The sequence below is a fragment of the Heterodontus francisci genome, chromosome 1, assembly GCF_036365525.1.
Source record: "Heterodontus francisci isolate sHetFra1 chromosome 1, sHetFra1.hap1, whole genome shotgun sequence".
Lineage (NCBI taxonomy): Eukaryota > Metazoa > Chordata > Chondrichthyes > Heterodontiformes > Heterodontidae > Heterodontus > Heterodontus francisci.
In genome coordinates this window covers 197,073,197-197,096,678 of record NC_090371.1, presented here as the reverse complement: position 1 = coordinate 197,096,678, position 23,482 = coordinate 197,073,197, and the positions used below count along the sequence as shown (strand labels likewise).

The 23,482-nt window shown below is 43.3% G+C and overlaps 1 protein-coding gene across 4 annotated transcripts in view; it reads right to left on the bottom strand.

Moving 5' to 3' along the window:
- spock3 (SPARC (osteonectin), cwcv and kazal like domains proteoglycan 3) overlaps positions 1-23,482 on the bottom strand; it is a 687,897-nt gene that overhangs the window by 566,556 nt on the left and 97,859 nt on the right. The window lies entirely within an intron of this gene.

The window sequence follows — 23,482 nt, the reverse complement described above, 5'->3', positions numbered from 1 at the left end:
CTATACTCTTGGTGGAGTTTTGCTTAGTTTTATTTTTAATATTCCTCTTAAGACGCTTATCATAGAAGTATCGCAGAATGGTGACAGCACAGAAGGAGGCCATTCAGCCTATTGTGTCCACGCCGATTCTCTGCAAGAGCAATTCAACTAGTCCCACTCTCCCACCCTTTCCCTGCAGCCCTGCAAATTTTCTCTTCAGGTGCTTATCCAATTCCTTTTTGAAAGCCCCATTTGCATCTCCCTCCACCACACTCTCAGGAAGTACATTCCGGATCCTAATCACTTACTGTATAAAAAAGAAATTCCTCAAGGTGCCATTGGTTCTGTTGCCATTTACCTTAAATTAGTATTCTCTGGTGCTCAACCCTTCCGCCAATGGGAACAGTTACTCTCTATCTACTCTGTCTAGACTCATGATTTTGAACATGTATCAAATCTCTTCTTCACCCTTCAAGGAGGACGACCCCAGCTTCTCTAATCTATCCACGTAACTAAAGTCCCTCATCCCTGGAACAAATCTTGTAAATCTTTTCTGCACCCTCTCTAATGCTTTCACATCCTTTCTAAAGTGTGGTGCCCAGAATTAGACAAATTTCAGTTGAGGCTGAACCAGAGTGTTATAATGGTCCATGGTAACTTCCCACATAAATATTTACCACACAAATACTGCAAACTACTAGTTATTTCCCTATTTGAGAACATATGACTTGAGTTGGTGCAATGTATATGAGGAATAAGCTGTGGGTTGTTCATTCAGTAGTACCCATTTCTGAACTGGAAGTATCAGAACTAATTCTCACCAGCTTTTTCATGCCATGGTACTTCAGCACTGAGGTTTCCAATACCAAGGAGCTGCAACCCTTTAAAACTGCTCACACTCGAGAGCCCAATGTTATCGGATTTTTTCAAGTAGCTTTCTTCCAATCTTTAGTCATAATTCTTTCCATTTTCTCCTCGAATCACCATATCATCTAAGGTAGTATCCCATCCATTCCTTCTTTGTTATTTAGCATTTGTGAAGATCAACTTAAGTCAGCAGAAAATGCATGGACTGTCTGCCTGCAATTTCCTGTAATGCACTTTGTGAGATTGCTGCTGCCCAGGGAGCACAAAACCGGACCTTCATTTTCTCCATTCTATCTAGTTCATTTTGTGTGACTGACACTTTCCTTGGTGGATGTAAGACTGGTAAACTGTTTTGATTTCATAACATACTCTGCTTTTTGGCTTTGCACACCATGCCTTTAAATGCATCAGCATATTTGTCTGTCAGTGAACTCTGATACAGACATAAAAGCAGATGCTAAATGTGTTTGGAATGGCGTAAACTGGTACCCACAGAGGGTGGGGGGGTGGGAAAAACATGGAAGACCAAAACTAAAATGATGGTCTTGTAAAGTTCATGGGAAAACATAAATGGAAGAGTGACAATGAACAGGCAACAGTAGCTGCTGCTGAAAACTGAACGTGAAGGTATTTATGCTGAACTGGTCATCCATTTGCCAGGCTATAAGAAATAGGGATGTGCCAGTCTCTATTTGCAACTCACCTGTAAGAATCTAAAATGACACATGAAGTCCCATAACCCAATTGAAATCACTTCTAAAGATGACAGCATATAAGTTTTGTTTTAAAAGAAACAAATACAGCAGGACACAATTGAAATGATGCTGTTGACACAGCTCCAAAAGGTATCCAATTGAATAAGCTCCTGATTACAAGAAATGTGAAAGCTAGTGGTGGATTTTAACTTGCAGGTTCCCAGCAGAAAAAGGCATGAGTGAGTTAATTTGCTGCCTGACTTTGGCAGATGAGGCTATGGCAATTTTAATTGTTAGGCCTCATTAATACACTGCAAGCCAACTTTCCATCTGGAAATTATGGTGGGAAGTGGCTGTGGGTTTTGATGTGTCTCGTAGTAGGGAGTGTGGGTGGGGGGGGGGGCGGGCAGCGTGAGGGTTATCGGGGCAGTGGAGGCCTAAAAAAAACTTTCCTTGTGGGGACTAGAGGGACACTCCTGCTCCCCAAGCCCTAAAAGGGAATTATTATTTTTTTTTTAAAAACGATCTTGCATGGCCTTTTCAGCTTCCTATCTTTTTCAGACAGGCCTTCCACTGACAGGAAGGCCACAGCAGCTTTCCCAGAGGCCAGAGTTGAAACTGCAGTTGGGACCTGATGAAGTCATTAGACCCAGTTCTGTATAACTTGAGGACCTTGGCAGCTTTCGTAAAATTAACACATCAGGGTGGCACATTGGCAGGTGATCACTCTGTCTATTTTAACCATTTATGCAGCCAGTCTCCATCAAGCAGGTATGGTTAAAATCCATCCCTAGTTTATCCTCTCCTGCACGAAGTCCTGCTTGAACATGACCCTCAATGATCTACATTAACTTTCCATTCCTGAAATAATTTAAAAGTAAAAAAATATAAAACGGTCATGTGTTGTGATATCACCAAAGGAGTACCTAGGGCTCAGGTTATCTTTCTTTTGATGGGGTGTGCTGCTTGGTGAGTAGATTTTAGTTGGTGCTTCGTTGACAGCTTTTGAGTAATATGAAATGAGGTATAAAGGAATTTGCCTTGGGAGAAGTGAGGAAAAGATGTAAAGACAGACAGTCTGTCCTCATATCTGATTTACAGCAGAGCAGCAATGTTAGATAACCATCTGAGCAAATGTACCACAACTAAGTAGAACTAAATGAAACATATTTGTATTCATCAGTATTTATTTGCCATGTCCCCCAGTTCGCTGTCTATGGGATTGCTATTCATTGAATACAGAATATTTTTCTTTAATATGACAGATACAAACAGACCTCAGCTGGTATCAGATACTCATGGTCAAGAAAACATGCTATGCCAAATGAGGATTTTAATTCATAGGTTGGAAACCTACAATAAACTTTTAAAAAGGAAAGCTGGGATCCTACATGTAACTTTTAAAAAGCTAGCAGCCAAGATGGCCACCACAATTTGCATTGAAATACCTCACATTCCACGACATCGAACTGATGATGCATGTCTAAAGAGGTCCCACCCAGGACAATGGCTTGGATCACTGAATAGATTAGCCAGTATCACTCTTGTTAGCAGGACATTCAAAGCCATCTTGGAACATTAACAGTAGAGATGTATCTCCAGGGGGTAAACATTAAAGCAATGAGACTCGAAAAAGATTGAGAATTCCTAGACTTGAATCGAATTAAATTGCAAACGAGGACACTGGACAGTCATGTGACTGCTCCCCATCTGTGAAGAACTAGCAGCCTTTTGCTACAGGACACAAGCTGCTGAGACTTTGAAACAAGAAGAACCCATAGAGGGGTCTCTCTTTCTTCCCCCCTCTCACCAGGTGACCTTGGGGGTGTTCGAAGCTTGTCTGATGGCTGGAAAAGATCCAAGACAAAGACCCCTGAGAAGACCACCTGCTCGACTGTCTCCAAGAACATCTACCAATCAAGATCAGAACTCGAGATTGATCTGGAAGACAGCTGAATTAAGACACCACAGACTGTATTTTGTTTTGCTGTGGATGACTTATCCAACCCAAACTTCATCACTCTGTAACCCATGTGAATGTGTGAGATTCTCATGTGTGTATGCATTTGTATGAGAGTGTGACTGAAAGTGTAGCGTAGTTTATTATTTTATTTCGATTGGGTTTTTGGTTTAAGTACAATAAACTCACCTGTTTCTTATTTAAACTCAAGAAAACCTGTCAGATTGGTTCTTTTATGATCACAACAAAGGCAAAAGGTTAAATGCTCACTGAAGTGGTAAGTATATCCACCGTTTTAAAAGGAATAAATCCTGTTGCAGTCAGAGAACAGGAGAAGAGGGGTGCCTTGTGACCCCTCCTCACCTGATCGTAACACTCATGTACATACAATTAGTTTAGTTTAGTTTAATTTAGAGATACAGCACTGAAACAGGCCCTTCGGCCCACCGAGTCTGTGCCGACCATTAACCACCCATTTATACTAATCCCATATTCCTACCACATCCCCACCTGTCCCTATATTTCCCTACCACCTACCTATTTTTTATTTTTTTTATTTTTTTATTTAGAGATACAGCACTGAAACAGGCCCTTCGGCCCACCAAGTCTGTGCCGACCATCAACCACCCATTTATACTAATCCTACACGAATCCCATATTCCTACCACATCCCCACCTGTCCCTATATTTCCCTACCACCTACCTATACTAGGGGCAATTGCTAATGGCCAATTTACCTATCAACCTGCAAGTCTTTGGCATGTGGGAGGAAACCGGAGCACCCGGAGGAAGCCCACACAGACACAGGGAGAACTTGCAAACGCCACACAGGCAGTACCCAGAATTGAACCCGGGTCACTGGAGCTGTGAGGCTGCGGTGCTAACCACTGCGCCACTGTGCAATTATTATGGAATTGAAAAATTACCAGCATCAAATGCTTATGCTGGTCTTTGCACGCTATCAGGGACCATTCCCACCAATACATCACTGGTGGAAGCAAAAGCATACAATTTCTTTCAGTTACTCAGTGTTCTAGGTTCAAGGAAAAAGCTGCTGAGTCTCTATATCACAGAAGTGAAATTGATTTTCTAGGAAATGATTACATTTTTAATGAGAAATTATTATTAGTATTTACTAATATGGAAGTGATGGAATTAAAAGGTAATGAAATGTTTGAGTGGCTGAATAGCTTGCACACCTGTTCTTATGCTCTTTCATTAACATTTAATTTGAAGATGCCTGCCCAAATGTGGGAAAATGCATTCAGGGTCCTGTGTCACTTCTGGCACAAAATCCTAAAAATGCCAGTGAAGGCTGGGGACTTGGCCAAATCTTTCCCCACTATTTTTTTCTACAATTGCTCACCCAAAAACTGCCCATAAAATGGTTGTAAGACGCTTGGAAAACGCAAGTCATTATCTAAAAAAAAACACCATATTAACTGTTAATACTAAAATAGAATGACTCGAATATACCAGCAAAACAGATTGCAAGTTCCTGCGGCTCAACAAATTAGATAAATTAAATGCAACTCTTACAATAATCCCAGTGTAAAGTAGCAGCAATATATACCTATATAAAGACTTGGATTTGTATAGCAATTTCACAACCTCAGGCTGTTTCAAAACAGTTTACAATCAATGACGTACTTTTGAAGTGTAGTCGCCATTGGAATGTAGGAAATGCAGCAGCCAATTTGCACACAGTAAGCTCCCAGAAACAGCAATTAAATTCTGACTAGATATTCTTTTTTAGTGATGTTGGTTGGATTAATATTGGGAGAATTCTCCTACTTTTAAAATCATAACAGCACAGCAGGTGGCCATTCGACCCATTGAGTCTATGCCAGCTCTCTGTAGGGTGATCCAGTCAGCATCATTGTCGGGCTCTATCCCCGTAGCCCTGCAAGTTTATTTACCTCAAGTGCCCATCCAATTTCCTTTTGAAATCCATCATCTCTGCTTCCAACATGATCATAGGCAGCACGTTCCAGATCATTACAACTCGCTGTGTAAAAAAGTTCTTACTCACATCTCCTGCAAATCCTGCCCAAAACTTTAAATCTGTGTCCCCCCAGTCTTTGCACCATCAGCTTTGTCTGCCTTATCTAAACCTGTCATAACCTTGTATCTTCTTTGGCCTCCTTATCTCGAGAGACAATGGGTAAGCACCTGGAGGTGGTCAGTGGTTTGTGAAGCAGCGCCTGGAGTGGCTTTTAAGGCCAATTCTAGAGTGACAGGCTCTTCCACAGGTGCTGCAGAGAAATTTGTTTGTCGGGGCTGTTACACAGTTGGCTCTCCCCTTGCGCCTCTGTCTTTTTTCCTGCCAACTACTAAGTCTCTTCGACTTGCCACACTTTAGCCCCGCCTTTATGGCTGCCCGCCATAAATCTTGTATACCTCGATCAAATCTCCCCTCAATCTTCTTTGCTCCAAGAACAAACCCAGCTTCTCCAACCTTACCTTGTAGTTAAAATCCCTTGTACATGGGAAGGAGCCAATCAAACCAGCATTAAAAATTTTTTGTTGACAGTTCCTCTACAGTGGAGCACAGGATTAGAGAGATTAGGTGTGGATTACATGTACAGGATCATAGTGGAAAATCTATTAAAGACCTTGCCTTACAGCTACCAGCAAGTCTAAAAGCGCAGGGTGCAGAACTAGCTGCGGTCATTTTTGTGGTGACACAACCATACATGTTTCCCACACCATTTGATATATATATTCTGACTGTATGTGCTTGTGAAACAGTTTAACAGAGACCCCCGAAGGAGATAGGAAGGCCGATGAGTTGGCAAAGATGGGGGCCCCGAGTTCCCCGTATGGCAGTGCGTTGATGATGACTGTAGAAACCTACCAACATGTGTGAAACCACTCAACATTGGGGACTCTTGGCTCTATTGTGTTGCAAAAGATGACGTCGACACCCCTTGGCTCTGTACCGTGGGCGTATGAGGGCAAGAAGCATCAACCACCACGATTACCCCCACATTCGAATTATCAACCCAGCAGCCAACAGTGACTGATCTCCCTTGCCCTACTTTAACTGCAGGACCAGGAAACGGACTTGCAATCGTAAAAACTATTAAAATTGTATATGATAACATACAGCACACGTTGGTACCAGCAATATGGAATATCTCAGATAGCCAGCTACCTGACTGGTGCCCTGAGAAGACACGAGGGTTGCATATACAAGGTTCATGGATGTTAGAACAAACTTGGGAAAATCTGAGGCAAATTGGTAAGGGACAGGTGCCAGTTTGGATAAACGATACTCAGTTTAAGGATCTGGCTAGTCACACAAAGGATACAATTACCAGGTGCCAACTCAGGAAACTTGCTAAGGTATGGAAAGGTCAGGAGAGTGTAAATACAGGATCTATGAGTATTGGGAATATCTATAATTCCAAGGGATAAGTTAGGGATGCAATTATACGAAGTAGAAAATATAAGGGGAAGAAATTACATGAAATACTATGATATATTACCCTATGCTGTGGAAATTGGAAGAGATAGAAGTCTGGAATACCAGGCGGTCATATGTCCGCATCCTATATATAAAACGGCAGAATCAAAATGTGGGTTTAACGCCACTGTAAATTGCACCATAGAGACTAGGAAGGCATCATCAGGGCTAACCCAAGTCGCCTATATGGGAAAGGGAAGATATTGTTTAACCACCACAGCGAAGGAATACCAGTATGGACATAACCGAACATGCCCAGTGAGCAACAGTACGTTTATTTAAACCCACAAATACCAACTTAAGTAGGGAAGATGGAGTTGGTAGACATACATAAATGGAAGATAGAAACTATAAATGTGACAGAACATATTAAGGAGAACTTGATACATTACCTCTGGGAATACGAATATACTATTCAGCCATTGCCCATGCACTTCGGTAAAGGGAGACAGCAGCTAAAAGCCATTGGTGAAGTGTACTACAAACTAGAACAGTCAAAGAAGCTACAAGATGGAGACTGACGAGATAAAATATTCGACTTGGTGGGAGGACTTATGGAACTGGGGTCAAATGTGCAGCTACACCCCTGGTTTAGAATTATCTCCCATGTCCTGATAGTAGTTTTGGGTATCCTGGTGTTATATGTGACGCACTTAATTTGGAAACTTGAAAAAAAAATCAATTAAGAAATGTGAGAGGATGTATGAACACAGGTTGGACAGCTACCTTAAAGGCAATCAGTATTCAAACTTGCTCTATAATAAGATAGACAATTGATTATGTAACACCAGCATAATTGTATAACCTATGAGTGAACACTTAAAATGAATTAATGAATGATCAACGTACTCAAACAAAATCGCGACTGTATTATGTTGGCACAAGTGATTGTTTGTGATAGAGATGCTGAAATTGTGCTTTCTTTAACATTGCGTTATGTATGCTTTCCCTTTAGAAATGAAATTATGACTGTACAAGGGCGCAATTTAGAAGAATGAGTAATGTGATCCATAATAAATTAGAAAATTTATAAGGATCAAAGGGGGGACTGTAGGCCCTGAAAGGTTGGTCAAGTAACGCTTTATACCCAGCATGCTCTAAGGCAGCTAAAGATAAGTGCAGAACTTGCTGAAGTAAGCTAACAGACATGTCGAAGCTTGTGGTTAGGGATATGTAACCGTTAGACTAGACTGTTGAACAAGAATAGATAAAAGAGGAACAGATATAGGGGAATGAACGGTGGTTATTGTAAACAAGTCTGGACTTCTGTCCAGGTGACTAAATGGCTAATGCTTGCCAAAGATGAGATAATGCTTGAAGATTTGTGCAAAACAAGATCATGTGAATTATGGGTCGAGCAAGGAGCCTTCAAAGAATATAAGGGTTAACACTGGAGGGTATTCTCGGCGAGAACCCTGGAACAACTCTCGAAGGCAGGACCCTGAGTCTGGAGGCTCAGTGATCAACCGTGACAAGAGACCGATCACCTCTGTGTTGATGGGTAGTATCTTGTACAAGAAGTGAGACTTGTACTTATTTTGTGTCTCAATAAAACTGTTGTAAGCATCGATATGCTTTGAGTGATTTTAGTACGAATATAATGAAGTTATCTGAGACTTTGGTTTCAGTGTATCTTTGTCTGTCATGTCAGTTGGAAGTCTACAGAGAAAAAGGGTCAACACCCTCATCCCTGGAACCATTCTGGAAAATCTTCTCTGGACCCTCACATCCTTCCTAAAGTGTGGTGACCAGAAATGAACACAATACTCTATTTGTGGCCTAACCAGAGCTTTCTAAAGGTTCAGCATAACCGCCCTGCTTTTGTACCCTATTTATGAATCCCAAAATCCCATATGCTTTGCTAATTACTCTTTCAATATGTCCTGCCACCTTCAAAGATATATGCACATGAATGCCTGGGTCCCTCTGCCTCTGCACACTCTACAGAACTGTGTCAATCAGTCTACATTGCCTCTCCTATTCCTTCTGCCAAAATGCACCACCGCACCCTTCTCTAATAAATTCCATATGACTTGTCTGCCGCTTCTAAAAACCTATCTATGCTCTGTGGCAGTCAATTGGCATTATCCTCACTGTCGGCCACACCAAGTTTGGCATTGGCAAATTTTGAATTTTTACTCCGCATTTCAATATCCAAGTCATTTACATACATCAAAAAAAGCAGTAGTCCTAGCACCGACCCCTGGGGTACACCACTATCCATCATCCTTCAGTCAGAAAAACAACGATTTACCACTACTCACTGTTTTCTGTCCTTAAACCAATTTATTTATCCAAGCTGACACTGACCCTCTTATTCCGTGAGCCTCAGATTTGGTAACCAACCTTTTATGTGGTACTGTCAAACGCTTTCTTAAAATCCATATAGACAATATCCATTGCATTCCCTTCATCAACCTTCACTGTCACTTAAAAAATTGAATAGATTAGTCAAGCACAATCTGCCTTTTTCAAATCTGGGCTGGCACTCCTTGATTCTTTAAAGTAGTACCATGGGATCTTTTATATCTGCCAGAAGGGGCAGACAGAACCTTTATTCCACCTTCCATCTCAAAAATAGCACCTCCTCAGCACTCACTTAGGACTCTAATGGAGTATCAGCCTACGTTATGTGCTCAAATCCCTGAAGTGGGACTTGAACCCAAAGCCTTCTAACTCAGAAGCAAGAATGTTACCATTGAGCCACAGATGACAATTTTTATATCAAATACGGAACAGAAACAGGCCATTTGATTCAGTAACACTGAAACAGAATTCAATGCTATTCTCCCACTCACTCCTTCACCTTTAATATTCCCAGTGAAAGATTTTATGTGCTCTGCTTCAAAAATGGCTTGTGGCATAGAATCCCAGATTTTAGACAATGTTTGTAGACAGATAAAGCAAAATACTGCGGATGCTGGAAATCTGAAATAAAAACAAACAGTGCTGTAAATACTCAGCATGTCCGGCAGGATCTGTGGAGAGAGAAGCAGAGTTAACGTTTCAGGTCTGTGTCCTTTTATCAGAACTGGCAAAGGTTAGAAATGTAATAGGTTTTAAGCAAGTAAAGCGGGGGTGGAGACAAAGAGAACAAAAGGAAAGAGGGCTGGAGAGATTAACTGGCAAGGAGGTCACGGGGCAAAGGCAAAGACTGTGTGAATGGTGTGGTGAAAGAAAGCATTAGTGCAGAGAGAGTGTTAATGACAGAATAATGAACAGCCCTAGTCAAAACGTGAAAAACCCAGTTTAAGGCAAGCACATGGTTTAAAAAAGACAAATTAAATTAAATAATTTTTAAAAGTGAACAGTCATACTCTGAAATTATTGAACTCAATGTTTAGTCCGGAACGCTGTAGAATGCCTAATCGGAAAATGAGGTAATGTTCCTTGAGTTTGTATTGATGTTTACTGGAACACTGCAGCAGGCCAAGGACAGACATGTGGGCATGAAAGCAGGGCTGGTGGGGGGGGGGGGGGGGTGCGGGTGATGAAATGGAAAGCAACCAGAAGCTTGGAGCTCGGGGTCATGCTTGTGTTGCGGACTGAGCGGAGGTGTTCTGCAAAGCAGTCACCCAATCTGCGTTTGGTCTCCCCAATGTAGAGGAGACTGCATTGTGAGCAGCGAATACAATATACTAAATTGAAAGAAGTAAATCACTGATTCACCTGAAAGGGGAGTTTGAGGTCTTAGATAGTGAGAGAGGAGGTAAAAGCGCCAGTATTACACCTCCTGTGATTGCATGGGAAGGTGCCGTGGGAGGGGGGTGAGATGTCGGGGGTAATGGAGGAGCGGACGAGGGTGTCATGGAGGGAATGATCCCTTTGGAATGTTGACGGGGAGGGGAAAGGCAGATGCTTTTGATGGTGGCATCAGGCTGGAGGTGGTGGAAATGGCAGAGGATGATCCTTTGGATGTTTTGGCTGGTGTGTTGGAAAGTGAGGACAAGGGGAACACTGTCGCAGTTTTGGGAGGGAGGGAAAGGGGTGAGGGCAGAAGTGCAAGAAATGGGATGGACATGGTTGAGGGCCCTGTCAATCACAGTGGGGGGGAATCCTCGGTTGAGGAACAAGGAAAACATATCAGAAGCGCTGTCGTGGAAGGCTGCATCATCAGAACGGATGCGCCGGAGACGGAGAAAGTGAGAGAATGGAATGGAGTCCTTACAGGAAGCAGGGTGCGAGGAAGTGTAGTCAAGGTAGCTGTGGGAGTTGGTGGGCTTATAATGAATATTAGTGGATAGTCTATCCCCAAAGATGGAGACAGAGAAGTCGAGGAAGGGAAGGGCAGTGTTGGAGATGGACCATGTAAAGGTGAGAAGGGTGAAAACTGGAAGCAAAGTTGATGACGTTTTCCAGCTCGGGGCGAGAGCAGGAAGCTGCACCGATACAGTCACCAATGTACCAGAAAAAGTCGGGGGAGGGGGCCTGAGTAGGACTGGAACAAGGAATGTTCGACATATCCCATAAAAAGAAAGGCATAACTAATACCCATGCGGGTACCCATAACAACACTTTTTATTTGAAGGAAGTGAGTGGAGTTGAAGGAGATGTTGTTCAATGAGAGAACAAGTTTAGCCAGACAAAGGAGGGCGTTGGTGGATGGGGACTGATTGGGCCTCTGTTCAAGGAAGAAGCGGAGAGCCCTCAGACCATCCCTGAGGGGAATGGAGGTGTAGAGAGATTGGATGTCCATAGTGAAGAGGAACCTGCTTTTATCTCCTTCCCAAAATCCACAAACAGGATTGTCCTTAGAGACCCATCTTTTCAGCCTGTTCCCATCACACTGAAATTATGTCTTCCTATCTTCACTCTACCTTTTCGCCTCAGCTCCAGTCTCTTCCCACCTACATCCGTGACTCTTCTGACGCACGTCATTTTAACAATTTCCAGTTTCCTGGCCTGAACCATCACCTCTTCACAATGAACATCCAAATTACCTATGCTATTCTACATCCAGGGTTTCTTTGCCCTTTAATTTGTTCCTGGGATGAGCATCACTGGAAAGGCCAGCATTTATTGCCCACCCCTGATTGCTCGAGAAGGTGGTGGTCAGCTGCCTTCTTGAACCACTGCAGTCCATCTGGTGAAGGTACACCCACAGCACTGTTCGGAAGGGAGTACCAGGATTTTGATCCAGCGATAGTGAAGGAACAGCAATATAGTTCGAAGTCAGGATGGCTTGGAGGAAAACCTGCAGGTGGTCCCCATCAGTCTGTTGCACTTGTCCTTCTAGGTAATAGAGGTCATGGGTTTGGAAGGTGCTATCGAAGGAGCCTCGTCAAGGTACTGTCCCTTGCCATCAATACAGCATTTGAACGAGTGGGGCATTAAGGATTCCTACTCCATTTTTAAAATCATACCATTAAAGCTGTATCCCTATTCTGACTTATAAATGCTCCTCCTGGCTCCACATTCAGATAAATATTTTTTTTTAATAAACTTACCTTTTTGATAGAGCTTTCAGTGGTCCCTTTTAAGGGCTGCTGGGAAGACTGCTGCAGACCACCTTTTTCCTCACACCACTTGCATTCAGGGGAGAACAACTCTGTATATGGGACCTCGAATAGATGTTATGTATAATCAAATGGCCTGACATCTGTTTCAAGTGGGGTACCTGGATAACTATTTCTGCCTTTACCAAAATGGCAGGTGGCATGCAACGTGTGCATGTCTGCCACATTGAACATGTTGGCACCTGTCTTATGCTCAAAGAGTAAAGCAACCAATTTCTAGGCTTACAGGCAGAGGCTGCAAAAATGGTACAGCCTGCAGCTAAGCCATCTCAGGCCACTGCTCAGAGAAGCTGAGGAGCATCTCTATCTAAGAGCCTCTCATGGCCACACAGCAGTGAGCTACTTCAGTGGCTTGGGACCCTTCTCCTCTGGGTGCTCCATGTTGATTCCTCATTGTACAATGGAGTCATACAAAGCATAACAAATAACAATGATGTGCAAGACTTCAGTCAGATTGTACTATAAGATGCCCCTACCTTGTTAAGGCATCAGAATTTTGGTTTCACCCTGATCTGCTCAGTGTGGTTCATGTGGATGCATGTACATTATTATACTGTGCTTGGCACTGTACACAGTCAGAGCCATTAACTGTCTCCTAGATAACCTTCATCGCCCAGGAGTCAAACTTACATTTTTATTTCCAATACAAATACGCCGAGCAGGGTGGGTTGCCTTAAAATGATCACTGTTACTGAGGTGACCATTTACCTGCATGATTCTGCACAGTCACAGGTAAGCTATACACTGACAAAGTGGTGATTTTTGCAATTGATAAATGCAAGAACAAGTAGGGTTGGTGTGAATTGATGGCATCCTGAACTTTGTGAAATCCTGCCATATGGTAAAACGTAGAGCCCTTTCCTGTTGTGTTTACCTACAAAACACCAGTGACAACATTTCAAAAATAACGGTCGATGTGAAGCACTTTGGGACATCCTGAGGACATGAAAGATTCAAAATGAATGCAAGTTCTTTTTTTTTTTGCTGTTAATCCATCAGGAACATAGGAACAGGAGTGGGCCATTAGACCCCTGAAGCCTGTTCTACCATTCAGTTACCTTGGTTTTGTAACCCACAATACTCTTGCCTAACAGAAATCTATCAAGCTAAGTTTAGAAATTTTCAACTGACAAAGCTGTAACAACTTTTTGGGTGAGGAGAGCATCTGAGTTTCCAGCTTCTTACCATTTTAAGTCTCCATTCCACTTCTACTCTGACATACCTGTCCTTAGCTCCTACACTGTTCCAATGAAGGTCAAGTAAAAGCACCTGCTCTTTCGAAGACACACATTACAATCTTCAAAAATGAGTTCAACAATTTCAGATCATAACCACAGCTCCTTTTCTTTTTGGGCAGCAGGTGCTGGCAATGCTTCTGCTATGATCACTTACACATTCTCTAGATCTTTTGTTTCTTTACTTGTCCTATTACCACCACCTTTCTCCTTGCATCATCATCCGTTTAATCATTTAATCACTCCCGCCTTCCACCCTATGACAGCCCTTTACTTTTGTTCTCTCCTCCCCTTTCCCTGCCTCTGCAATTGCTTAAAAACTATTGCATTTCCAACTTTTTCCTGTTCTGACAAAAGTCATTGACCTGAAACATTAATTCTGCTTCTCTCACCATGGATGCTGCCCGATCTGCTGAGTAATTTCATTATTTTTTTTTATTCCAGATTTTCGCTAACCTTTGTACGAAGAATTGCTTTCTGACATCAACCCTGAATGGCCTAAATCCAATTGTAAGGTTATGCCCCCTTGCTCTGGATTTGCCCACCGGAGAAAACAGTTTCTTTCTATCTACCCTATCGAATCCATTAAACACCTCAATTAGATAACTTCTTAACCCTCTATATTTGAGAGAATACAAACCTAGTTGATGCAACCTGTCATCAAATGAACACATTTAGACCCAGCATCACTCCAGCCAATCTACGCTGCAAGATCATTGTATCCTGCCTGAGATGCAGTGCCCAGAACTGAACACAGTACTCCAGTTTGGTCTAACCAGAACTATATACAACTGTAGCATAAATTTCACCCCTTTTTTTTTTTATATCAGCCCCTTTGAGATGAAACCCAACATTCCATTATCCTTTTACATTATTTTTTGTACCTGTCCACTAGTTTTTAGTGATTTCTGTTCATTGGCTCTTAAATCTCCACTTCTCACAGGAAAGATAGGAATTCCTTCCTTTGGCAAATAATGCATGCTTCACGTGCTTTATAGATCTATGGAGACCAGCAGCAGGGAGGATAAAAGAGCAGCCCCAAGAGCAGGAGCACAGCAAGACCAGTGAGCAGGATAAACAAGCTTCAAGGGGGTGCGGGGTTCAGAGCGGACCCACTGCTTTTGAAAAAGAAAAGTGCAATGTCAGAGGAAAGCAGCTAAGTTGGTGAGTATTTCTCTTTTTGCCTTTCGAAGCTAGGGGATTCTTTCAAATTAGGAGCCTGGAAATAACCTCAGAGTGAGTATAACAGTGAGTGAATTAATAACTGTAGTTGCATAGAGCAGGTCTAGAAACATTAATTAAAATTATTTTAGACAAGGTACCAAATAAATTCTAAAAGAGGGAATACAGCTTCAGAACTAGTCACATCCCTAGCCAAGCTGTTCCAGTACAGCTACAACACTGGTACCTACCCGGCAATGTGGAAAATTGCCAGGTAGATCCTGTTCACAAAAAGCAGAACAAAATCAACCTGGCCAATTATCACCCTATCAGTCTACTCCCGATCATCAAAGTGATGGAAAGGGTCGTCGACTGTGCTATCAAGCGGCACTTGCTCAGCAATAACCTATTCACTTACACTCAATTTGGCTTGCCAGAACCACTCAGCTCTTGACCTCAGTACAGCCTTGGTCCAAACATGGACAAAAGAGTTGAACTCCAGAGGTGAGGCAAGAGTGACGGCCCTGGACATCAAGGCTGCATTTGACAGAGTATGGCATCAAGGAGCCCTAACAAAACTGGAGTCAATGGGATTCAGGGGAAAACTCCCGCTGGTTGGAGCCATACCTAGCGCAAAGGAAAATGGTTGTGGTTGCTGATCAATCATCTCAGTCCCAGGACATAACTGCAGGAGTTCCTCAGGGTAGTGTCCTAGGCCCAACCATATTCAGCTGCTTCATCAATGGCCTTCCCTGCATCATAAGGTCAGAAGTGGGGATGTTTGATAATGATTGCACAAGGTTCAGCACCATTCACGACTCCTCAGATACTGAAGCAGCCCGTGTATATATGCAGCAAGACCTGGACAAGATCCAGGCTTGGGCTGATAAGTGGCAAGTAACATTTGTGTCACACAAGTGCCAGGCAATGACCATCTCAAACAAGAGAGAATCTAACCATCTCCCCTTGACATTCAATGGCAGTACCATCACTGAATTCCCCACTATCAATATCCTGGGGTCACCACCGACCAGAAACTGAACTGGACCAATGTAAATGCTGTGGCTACAATAGCAGCTCAGAGGCTGGGAATCATGCAGCGAGTAACTCACCTCCCAACTCCCCAATGCCTGTCCACCCTCTACAAGGCACAAGTCAAGAGTGTGATGGAATACTCGCCAGTTACCTGGAAGCTTGACGCCATCCAGGCCTGCTTCACTGGTTCCCCATGCACCACCTTCAACATTCACTCCCTCCATCACTGACGCACAGTGGCATCAGTATGTACCATCTACAAGATGCACTGCAGCAACTCACCAAGGCTCCTTCGACAGCACCTTCCAAACCCGCGACCTCTACCACCTAGAAGGAAAAAGGCAGCATATGCATGGGAACACCACCATCTGTAAGTTCCCCTCCAAGCCACACACCATCCTGAATTGGAACTATATCACCTTTCCTTCACTGTCCTTCAAAATCCTGGAACTCCCTAACAGCACCTACACCCCAAGCACTGCAGAGGTTCAAGACAGCAGCTCACCACCACCTTCTCAAGGGCAATTAGGGATAGGCAATAAATGCTGGCCTAGACAGCGACACCCAAACAAATAAAAAGAATCTCTTTTCAGATCATGGATGGGCAGCCACGACCTGTTTGCTTGCAATTTCTGCGCCATGTGGGAACTGCAGGACACTGTATGTGCCTTGAGGGACATGTACAGGAATTGTTTCCAGCAGCTTCAGCTCGAGCTCAGGATTTCCGAGCTTGATGGGCAGTTGCATCAAGGAGTAGGAGAGTTTCCTGGATTGTATGTTCCAGGAAGTGGTCAGCCACATGCAGAGAGAGTTCAGGATTGTCGGCATGCGACCATCAGGAACAGCAGAAAGAGGCAGGAGGTACAGGAGGGGTGCGTGCTACTTTCAAACAGGTTCTCAGCATTGGCAACTGCTGGGAATGATGAAACCTGAAGGAGTGCAGTCCAGACCATAACACCAATGGGCAAGGGACTACACAGAAGGGAACAGTAGAAATGCAGTCGTTCTAGGAAATTTCAGAGTTAGGGGGACAGACAGGTGTTTCTGTAATAGTCATCATGAGTCTTGCATGGTGTGTTGCCTCCCTGGTGCCAGGGTAAAGGACATCAGGGAGAGGATGCAGGATATTCTGCAGGAGGAAGGGAGTGAGCCAGAAATTGAGATACATCTTATACTAACGACAGAGGGACAGCAGGTATTGAGCTCCTACAGTCAGATTTTCAGGAGCTAGGGAGGAAGTTAAAAAGTAGGACCTTGAAGGTAGTAATTTCTGGATTACTCCCAGTGCCTTGTGCGAACAAAACAGAAAGAAGATAGAGAGGATCAATGCGTGGCTTGAAGCATGGTGCAGAATAGAGGGCTTCAGATTCTTAAGGCATTGGGACCAGTTTTGAGGCAGGCGGTCCCCATTCAAAAAGGACAGGTACACCACTGGGACCAATGTCCTCATGGAGAGGTTCACTAGTGTGGCTGGAGAAGGTTTAAACTAAATTGGTGGGGGATGGGGTAAGCACCAGCATATACAAGAAAAGATGATTAAGATGCACAAGGTGAGAGCATTGGAAAGTACTAGAGAAGGAAGTAGTACCATATTAGATAGGAGCTGAATAAGAAGGACAACAAGAAACACAAACAAACACAGATTTACAATGCAAACACACAAGTATGGCGAATAGGGTTGGTGAGTTACAAGCACAAATAGCTGTGTGGGAATATGATGTAGTAGCAACAATGGAAACCTGGCTTAAAAATGGTGAGGACTGGGTGCTTAATATTCAAGGAGACAAAGTGTTCAGAAAAGCTAGGGAAGGGAAAAAGGGAGGTGGGGAACCAGTACTGATCAGGAAAGACATTGTGGTGTTGGAAAGAGCAGATGCCCTTGAGGGGGCAAGGACAGAATCCATTCGGTTATAGTTGAGCAGCAAAAAGGGGATGATCACGCTTCTGGGGGAATCCGATAGGCCTCCAAATAGTTAGAGCGATAGAAGAGCAAATCTGCAGGGAAAACAGAGATGCAAAAGAACTATACTCTGGTGATACAGGGGAACTTTAATTACCCAAATATCAATTGGGATAGTATTAAAGAGTGAGGAGGAGGGGGAATTTCTGAAATCTGTTCAGAAGTTGTTCTTTGACCAGTATGTTCTTAGTCCAACTAGGAATGGTGCTGGGAAATGAGGTAGGTCAAGTGTTTGTGGGGGAGCACTTGGGTAATAGGGATCATCATATCATAAGGTTTAGACTAGTAATCGAGAAGAGCAAGGATCAATCTAAAGTAAAAGTAAATTAAATTAGAAGAGGACTAACTTCAATGGTATGAGAAGGGATCTAGTCAGGGGTGAACTGGAACCAAAGACAGGGAAAACTATAACTGAACAATGAGTGATCTTGAAAGAGGAGATGCTTCAGGTACAAACTAGGTAAATTCCACCAAGGGCGAAAGATAGAGGAACCAAAGCCAGAGCTCCTTGAATGACCAGGGAGATAGAGAACATAAAATTTAAAAAAATGTGTATGATGCAGGCCAGGTAAATTCTTCGATTGAGAACCAGGTCAAATACAGTAAGTTGAGAGGTGAAGTGAACAGGAATATAAAAGTGGCAGAGAGATATCAGAATAGAATGGCAGTCAACATAAAAGGAAACCCAAAAATCTTCTACCGGCATGTAAATAGTAAGCGGGTTGTAAGAGAAAGGGTGGGGCCTATTTGGGACAAAGAGAGTGATTATAGGCTTAGAGGTGCAAAGCAAGGCTAGAATACTTAGGGATATCAGTAGAAGTGGAAATGGTAGAGGTAATGGATGGGGTTAAAGTTGAAAAGCAGGATATATTGGGAAGATTGGCTATGCTTAGAGTGGATAAGCTGCCTGGACCGGATGGCTTGGATATAAGGTTGCTGAAGGACATAAAATATAAAATAAAGAGTACAATTCTAAAGGGGGTGCAGGAGCAGAGGGACCTAGGTGTATATGTGCATAAGTCATTGAAGGTGGCAGGACAGGTTGAGAGAGCAGTTAATAAAGCATACAGTATCCTGAGCTTTATTAATAGGGGCACAGAGTACAAGAGTAAAGGAGGGCGGCTCAGTGGTTAGCACCACAGCCTCACAGCTCCAGCGACCCAGGTTCGATTCTGGGTACTGCCTGTGCGGCGCTTGCAAGTTCTCCTTGACTACGTGGGTTTTCGCCGGGTGCTCCGGTTTCCTCCCACAGCCAAAGACTTGCAGGTTGATAGGTATAGGTAGGTAGTAGGGGAATTGAGGGAAGGTGGGGATGTGGTAGGAATATGGGATTAATGTAGGATTAGTATAAATGGGTGGTGGATGGTCGGCACAGACTCGGTGGGCCGAAGGGCCTGTTTCAGTGCTGTATCTCTAAACATGAAAAAATAAAAAAAATAAAGTTATGTTGAACTTGTACAAGCCACTAGTTCAGCCTCAGCTGGAGTATTATGTCCAGTTCTGGGTGCTGCACTTTAGGAAAGATGTGGGGGCATTGGAGAAAATGCAGAAAAGATTCACAAGAATGAAGTTCCTCATCCCTAGAATCAGTTATGAAGATAGATTGGAGAAGTTAGGACTGTTTTCCTTGAAGAGAAGGCTGAGAGGTGATTTGATAGAGGTATTCAAAATCATGAGGGGTCTGGACAGTGTAGATAGAGAGAAACTGTTCCCACTCACGAAAGGATTAAGAATAAAAGGGCACAGATTTAAAGTATTTTGTAAGAGAAGTAAAAATAACATGAGGAAAAAAGATTTCAAGCAGTGAGTGGTTAAGGTTTGGAATGCGCTGCCTGAGAACGTGGTGGAGGCAGGTTCAATTGAAGCATTCAAAAGACAGTTATATGAAAAGGAAGAATGTGCAGAGTTACGGGGATAAGGCGGGGGAATGGAACTGAGGGAATTGCGCTTTGAGAGAGCCAGTACAGACACAATGGGCCAAATGACCTCCTTCTGCACTGTAACGATTCTGTGCTTCTGTGAAGGAAGTGGGGGTGGAGATAGAAGGGCATACCAGAATCTTCCAGACTTGCCTAGAAATGGTGGTGTTGCCAGAGGATTGGAGAGTGGCAAATGTGACAGCCTTATTCAAGAAAGAGTGTAAAGACAGTCCTAGTAACTACAGGCCAGTTAGTTTATCAGTGGTAGGTAAGGTTTGAGAAACAATTAGAGAAAAAATAACAGGCACTTGGAGAGGTTTCAGTTAATTAAGGCAAACCAGCACGGATTTGTGAAAGGCAGGTCATGCTTGACTAATCTAATTGAATTTTTTGATGAAAGTAACTCAGAAGGTTGATGAAGGGAATGCAGTGGATGTTGTCTATATGGATTTTAAGTATCTGACAAAGTACCACATAAAAGGCTGGTTAACAAAATTGAGTCTCATGGGAGTGCCAGGGTCAGCTTGGATAAAAAGTTGGCTTAAGAACAGAAAACAGCGAGATCATAGTAGTAAATGGTTATTTTTTTCAGACTGGAGGATGGTACAAATCGACTAACAGAATGGGCACTCCTTGCCTACAAGTGTGGTGGAGGCAGATATAATCAATGATTTCAAAAGGAAATTGGATGGAAACTTGAAGAAAATAAACTTGTAGGACTACGGGGATAGAGCAGGGAAATGGGACTGATTGGATTGCTGTACGGAGAGCAGCATGGAATCAATGGAGCAAATGGCCTCCTTTTGTGCCTAAATGACTATGACCTAACTAATATTGCTTACATCCACTGTGAGTAGGCAAGAATGAGCCTGAGGCAAAGGAGTTTAGGGTGAAATGACCTTGACAGGCATTGGCACTGGTATGCATGTGTGCCTTGAAGTTGGCACCAGATCAGGTTGCAACCAGACATATCTCGATCAAGACCTTTCTGGTGAATTGAATGTCCTGCAGACATTGTTCCTCAGACAAGTTCAGGTAAGTCTACTGTTGCTCATATATGCAGTTGGGACGTGAATGGAAAGTAGGCATTCTTCTAACTATGTTGTCTTGTATTTCTATATTTCTTGGCCCTTTTTCATTGTCATCCAAGTAATACAAATAAAGGTGTATTCCCCTAAGGGAGAGCCACTGTCCCAAGAAGTTAGACTGCTTTCAAAAATTAGTACACCAAAAGACTTCTCACAAATCCCTCCATCTACATAGCTCACCACAAAATATAATCCAAAGCAGCAAATGACAAATCACTCGTGACAGTTTCTGTCTGTCCTTTTAAATAAATTTTTAATGAAAGTTGCAGTCAACCAAGGATGCCCTGTTTATATGTGCAAAATGACTGTGTAAAGACAAGAAAATGGTAAGGATGGCTAAATATCACTTCTGCTATACTATAATATTGTAATGAAGCCCCTGGTAGAATTCTGGTAGACGCCTGCAGTACATGGCAAGATCCTTAGCAGAGGTGCACATCAGACATAGGTTGGATTAAGATCTGGTGGCAGTTAGCTCCTTATTTATCCATTCTGCTGTACCCCATGTGCACTTTTATTTTAAATGGGGCACAGCACAGACAAAGTGGAGCCAATAATATCTCATCAGTTAAAATACAAAACAAAATCCTCTGCATAGACAAAGCAAATATTTCCACTTCATTGTAATGAGCACAATCAATTAGAAAACTACGAGGAATTCATGATTCTCACAACTATATATTAAAAATCAGTGCTGCAAAGATCAAAATGTTTGCTAACAGAATAAAATTGAATTGCACATGATCGCACAATGGTGCCCTGTACATTCAGCAAAGGTAAGCATATGATGTGATTTTTAGGGCTGAATGTTAACCCCCAAATGGGTGTCTTGGACTCATGTCAGAGGTTAAAATTCAAAAACTCTGAAGGAATCCAACCCGCAGAACATGATCACTTCCAGTTTTAATGGAGATGGGACAAGGAGCAGATGACAAATCTGCTCGTGAGAGGCAGGTTGGCTATTTAAATATTATAATAAGGCTGCCTGCTTTCATTTTACCAGTTATTGTATTTTTAATTCATGTTGGCTAGGTTTCCCAGGCCTTGGGAAACCCGGCAGCTGAAAGGAAGCGAGAAGGACTGAATCCATGAGGGAAGTGCCTTTCCAGCACTGCTTGTGGGCATGTAAGAGCAGTAGTACCTCCTCCAAACCCAACAAGCTACCCAGTAACCCCAACCCTGCAATCTGGTTCCCACTTCCCCCACCTAATGCTCCTGACCACAATCTGCTCCCTCTTTCTGACTGCCACCTGCCACCCCCACCTCCCGACCCACCCCCAGCCATTGTGAACACCCCCCCCCACCCCATCCCGACCACTATATGCTCTCCCCACCCACCCATCAGACAGAGCCCCCACCCCACCCACGATGAGAACCCCACAAGAGATACCTGATCCTCTGGGCTGTGGCCTTGTGAAGCATGCTTCCTCGCCCACCAGGCCTCCACGCCTGTCAATAAGGCTACCAGGATAGAAAGCGACAGGAAAAGGTTGGGAGGAACCCTGCAGTTAAAAGCTGCAGCACATTCAGGAAACCCGTTCTTCCAGGTTTCCCAAAGTCAAAACAGAACCCTCCACCACCATCACACACACATGGAATTCTACTCCAAGCTAAAATCCAGGCTTGATGTTTCCCCTTATACAGTTATTAAAAAGATAAGTAGCATCATTTATGAATAATCAGGATAAGTTATACATAACTAATTGGATTTCATTCATTGAATATTTTATGTATTTTACTCAAATATGCAACTTTTTAAAATGAAAGCACATTTCAAAACTATAATAGATTATAAAGGAAGATTGAAGACTCCAGGATGTTTCCTTATAATTTATGATACTTCCGATTTTCAGTCAGCAATTTAAATGAATTTATTTCTTAATTTCTCTTTCAGTTAACTGCTATAGTGATTAGCTAATGATCAGATACTTGACTGAATGACATTGAGGAAGAGGGAGGGAGCGAACCAGGGGTGGGGGGACTGGATTTGTTTCCAGCCTGACGGGTTCCGTGGCGGCAGGGGGGTGGGCCAGAAAATCCAAGAGGCAGCAGCCACCACCGTACCCAACGCTGGGATTGTCGGGCCCAATCCGCCCAGCAGTGGGTAAGCTCCACGGCAGCCCCTCTGCAACGGGATTTGTCTTAGCATATTTAAATAACACATTTTCGTGAATTAAAATATAAATCGCGGCGATCTTACCTTCAGTTCCCAATCCTCAGTGCGATGAGCCGCACTCACACACCTTCACTTTCCCATCCAGCACCACCGAGGTGGGCAAAGGGGTGAACTCTGCACTTTGTTGAATTGTCTGCAGTGCTGGCAGCCTTTTAAAAATGGTGCCAGCGCCTGCTTCCGCATCGGTGACGCTGTGAACAGCATAGCCAATGCCGTCCCCGCCACATGATTTTTTTTGGGGGTGGGGGGGGGAGTGACTATGTAAAGTGGCCACCTGTCACAGAACTGCAGCGGCGCAGATCCCATGGGGTACAGCCGCCATGTTCTGTGCGGCGGCAGGACTACAAAATCCAGTCTGGGGGGGGGGGGGGTGTGTGTGAGAAAGTGCGAGCGTGTGATTGAGAGAGAAATCTGCAAACATC